The 4,638-nt window shown below is 57.8% G+C and overlaps 1 protein-coding gene across 3 annotated transcripts in view; it reads right to left on the reverse strand.

Moving 5' to 3' along the window:
• SOX13 (SRY-box transcription factor 13) overlaps nt 1-4,243 on the reverse strand; it is a 39,026-nt gene extending 34,783 nt beyond the window's left edge. Inside the window, exons 1-2 of one of the 3 annotated variants that reach the window (XM_040263029.1) lie at nt 3,427-4,243; nt 3,271-3,318 (exon numbers count right to left, since the gene is read on the reverse strand). The gene's annotated coding sequence lies outside the window, so the exon portion shown is untranslated. The other 2 variants (XM_040263028.1, XM_040263031.1) reach the window with 2 other exon arrangements.
• Nucleotides 4,244-4,638: the final 395 nt, after the last annotated feature.

Genomic DNA, 4,638 nt, shown 5'->3' on the forward strand with positions numbered 1-4,638 from the left:
GATCCTGGGCAACTGTAGCCCCAACAGCCCCCGTGAGGCAGATCCTGCGCAACTGCTGTGTCTCGGCGCTTCCCTCCAATGGCTACAATAACTCTGCCAGAAAGGACAACCCACTGCCTCAGTTTATGGATAAGGAAAATGCAGCTCAGAGAATTCAGGTAAACAGCCCAACCTCAAGATTCAAAATCCAAACGCTTCCAATCTGGAACTTTCTGACTCTAAGACTCCACGGTGTTTTTACCAAGCCATCCTGCTTCTCTGTAAGTCGAAGAGCATTCCAGAGTGAGAGTGAGTGGGTCATAAAGTATTGGTGTGGGAGGAGAAAGAAAGGTACCGGACCCTGGAGCAGGCTATGGATGAGCTCAAACCCCTTCACCCACGGCCAAGGCCCTCCACGTTGAGGCTCACAGACCCCAATGCAGGTGCGAACAGGCGCCTTCACACCTCAGGGCTGCAGCTCACAGGGTGCCCATGCCTGAAAGGCTTACACTCTTGAGCAGAAAACACCCAGACCTCACTCCAAGCCCAGTTTAAATGTTGCCCCTCCTTGGACTTCCCTGGTGGCACAGTGCAGGGATCACAGGTTCGATCCCTGCTCTGGGAAGATTCCACATGCCGCGAGGCCACTGAGCCAGTGCACTGCAGCCGCCAAGCCGGAGCTACAGCGCCTGTGCTCCACTCTACAACAAGAGAGGCACCCTCAGCAAGAAGCCCGTGCACCACAGAAAAAAGAGCAGCCCTGCTCGCTGCAGCTAGAGAAAGCCTGCTCAGAGCAACGGAGACCCAGCGCAGTCAAAACAAAATGGAAGAAACTAATGAGTTAAACCAGGTTGCTCCTCCTCTGTGAATCACCCCCTGAAAATCCCAGAAGAGCTGATTGCTCCGCCAGGGCATCCCAGAGCCCTTGGACAGCCCTGGCCTCTAGTACTTGACTGGACTGCAATTATTTGTTTACCTGTCTGCAGTGGCTCCTGTCACCCTATGTTACAGATGAGGAAACAGAGACTCTGAGAGCTTAAGTTACTTGCCCAAGGCCACATAGGCCGTCTGGCTCCAGAATCCTCCTGTCCTCCTTCCTTGCCTCCCCCATCCTTAGTGCAGTGCCTGGCCCCTGGCACGTGTTCAGGAAAGGTTTGTTTTATTAAAGATATGGAGGGACAGGGTGTTGCTACTCCCAGCCACCTCCACTCCAAAGCCCACCTGCAGCCCTGGTCCCAGGACGCCCTACTTGTCACTCCACCTTCCACCACTCCTGACCTTGGCTGCCCTTCTCCTGAAAAGCTCCAGGGCCTTTGCCTCGCTCCCGTCCATCTCTTCCTGCAGTGCCCCAGCCGCTGCAAGGGTCTTTCTGTCTTTCCCATGGGAAACTGAGACCCACAGAAGCCTCACGGACAGTAGATCTGTTCAGAGTCAGGTGTCCTGCACCCAGGGTAGCGCCCGATAGGGACTGATTTTACCTGTGCCTCAAGCGAAAAATTTAAAAAGGCAAGCTCCAAGATAGGGGAGTCTGGAGGTCAGCAGCGGCCCTCCTCTCAGCCCAGCACCCTCTGGCTGACCTGGCCACTGGTCTGGGGCGGGCCTGCTGGGGAGGGGCTGCTCCCGGGGGCCAGGGCGGAGGAGACAAGCGGCCTTTGTGTCTGCAGCCTCCTGAGACACCTGTTCCCCCTCCTGCCCGCCTGCGGCCGCCCTCCCTCAGGGCCAGCCTCTGTGCGGCCTTGTTTACCCCGCGGCCCTGGCAGCCAGAGGGGCCTGCTCCCAGCATGGGGCTGGGTAGCCCTGCCAGCACCTGCCCGGCCCTGCCGCCGGCCAAGCACAATCACCCCGCTGTTGACACAGTTGCTGATTTTCAGGAGGGCCAGAGGGACGGGAGGGCAGAAGCAGCAAAGGCATTTAGCACCCGCCTGGCTAATTTGCAGTTGGCCCTAGCAATCCTGTACCCTATCCCTCATCCAGCCCCCCTCCGCAACTCCTTGCCCCACTGCTGCCTGGGAGAGATTTGGGCTTCCGGTCTCTGGGTCACTTGGGTTTCCCACCACTGGCAGCCCCCACACATCTCATGCATATTAGTGCACCCCAAAACCCACGCTCCCCATGCTGCCACACACAATCCAAGCCAAACAAGGCTGCCAGGAGCCCCCAGCTACCCTGTCTTTGAGCGCTCACCAATCGCCCTGCCCTGAAAAGTCACGGTGCTCCAGGTCCTTGGTGAGGGACAGGATATCTGAAATGCCCTTGGAGACCCCAGTGGGGCCCTGGGAGATGTGGGGAGACCTGCCCTTACAACCTTCTCCCTGACTTGCTCTCGATAAGCTGTCTCCTCACCTTCCAGGTCACTATGCTTCCCCTTAAAAGAAAGAAAGAAAGAAAGTGAAGATGCTCAGTCATGACCGACTCTTTGCGACGCCATGGACTGTAGCCCACCAGGCTCCTCCGTCCATGGGATTATCCAGGCAAGAATACTGGAGTGGGGTGCCATTGCCTTCTCCAGGGGGTCTTCCTGACCCAGGGATCGAACCTGGGTCTCCCTCATTGCAGGCAGACGCTTTACCCTCTGAGCCACCAGGGAGCCTTCCCTGACTGCCCAGATCTGGCTGTGGTGCCCTCCCGGATGCTTGGATGCTCTGCAGCCCTCCCCCCGCACCTCCTAACCTTCACTTCATCAGTCAGTATCTAACCTTTACCTTCCTCAAAACTGGTATCTCAGCCCATGTGCAGGGCACAGCTTTGAGGCTGCTCCCCTCCCGCCTGCTGGATGGATGCACGATGGAGCAGCACTGTTGGGCCAAAGACCCACCCCACCTCCACCCCAGGTTCCCACTTGGACAGTCACCTCTTGGATTGATAGGGCCTGGTGGCCAGTTAAAAGAGCTTCAGGAATTACCTGTTAACTTGCCACCAGCACATGAATTTAGATGGGTAAATCTGATTAGCCAACCATCTCCTAAGAGATCAAAGAGTAGGATCTTGAAGGACAAGGGATGAATGAGTCTGATGGTGGGAGAGGGAGTGGGGAAAGCAAGGACACAAAGACTCAGCGGGCCAAAGGCCAGGGAAGGCACCTGGGACAGAGGTTACTGTTGTGGGGGCAGGGACTTTCCCTCTGCCCACTTCCCTGCCCCATCTAAGAGCCTCGACTCAGGACTTGGGAAATTTGCTTCACCCTTGGGTGAATTGTCCGAACAGGACGCTGACTCCACAGGAAGGCGGCTGGAGTCAGACTCTCCAGACCCCCTAAAACTGCCGGGTACACACACACCCATGCTCACGTACAGGCACTTTCCTCAATTCTGGTTCCCCAAACTCCAAGTCAATCAACACCTAGAGAGAGGAAACAAATATCGGAATATCACCTCCAAATTGCAAGTCTCAAGTTGAAGAGTACGGATCTAAGGCCAGGGAGATCTGGTAGCAGAGAAAGGAGCTTACCTTGTGGAAAATCACAGAGGCCTCGTGCTCTACACTAGTTCCCAAAGGGCCAGCATGCATAGCTGTGCAGGGTGTGCGTGCACAACTCCAAGAGCCCTGCTCACCCAGACGCAAGAGTCATCGTCCCTGACTTCCTCAGATACCAAAGAGAAAAATCTCCCCTGCCACCCACCTCTACCCCAAGCAAGATGCCCTTTCTCTGTTCTCTGCCCTGTTTCTTGGCTTGGGGACCTGGGACAGCTGAGCCCTTCACCCCCACTAAGGGGAGAAGCCTTGATCTCCTGGCCTCATCAGCCCAAACGAGGGGACCCCACTGACCTCCCCAACCCTAGCCTCCTGGTTGGGGGGGGGGGCAACAGTCCCCACCACACCCTCCCGCCCCCCACTGACAAGGACACAGGAGGAGACTGCGTCCCTGCAGAGAGGACAGTGGTGGGTGATCGCCTCTCTGGTAGGCTAGAACTGAGCCCCGCTGTTGGAGTGGCGGGAGGGAGGCTTCACTTGCTCCTGAACCCTGGCCCTGCCGGACTCTCTCTCCCCTTGTCTCCCTGACACCCGTCTAATGTCCCCACTGCCTTCCAGGGGCTGTTAGAGGTATCGCCTGGTTCCCCAGGGCCAGCAGGCACAAGCTTACACGCGTTTACACGCTCTTTCACACACCCTCCCTCTCCACCGGCCACGGACAGGGGAGCCAAGCAATCAGAGAAATGGCAGGTGCTGGAGGGCCCCTCCCTTTGCTTTCAGTGGCTCCCCGCTCACTCCCCACTGTCCGCGCCCCACTGGCCCCACTGGCCCCAGCTCGCCTGGTTGTGCCTGGTTGTGCCTGGAAACAAGCGTCCTTCCAGCCCCTCCCCACTAACCTTTTATTCGTGCTTCCTTCCCCACCCCACCCCACCCTACCTTTCAAGGGATGGGCCTGGAACCAGAGCCTCGCAGGAATGGGTGAATGACTTCAGGCTCCTTCCTCTGGGCTGGGGTGAGGGTGCTGAAGCAAGGCCGGGTCAGAGCGGCACACCTGGGGTGCACAGGCCGGCCTGTAGCCAGGTAGGACTTGATTCTTTTGAGTCAGCAGGAGGACAGCTTTAGCCAGAGTTCACTCCCTTTCCTGCCTCCTCCCAGGTGCCAGAAGTAGGAGGCCTATGTGCCAGCCACTGGGCAGCCCACCCCAGCCCATAGCCCACGGGGGTGGGGGGGGCACGAGGTGGGGCCTGC

This window comes from Oryx dammah, unplaced genomic scaffold (assembly GCF_014754425.2).
Source record: "Oryx dammah isolate SB20612 unplaced genomic scaffold, SCBI_Odam_1.1 HiC_scaffold_21, whole genome shotgun sequence".
Lineage (NCBI taxonomy): Eukaryota > Metazoa > Chordata > Mammalia > Artiodactyla > Bovidae > Oryx > Oryx dammah.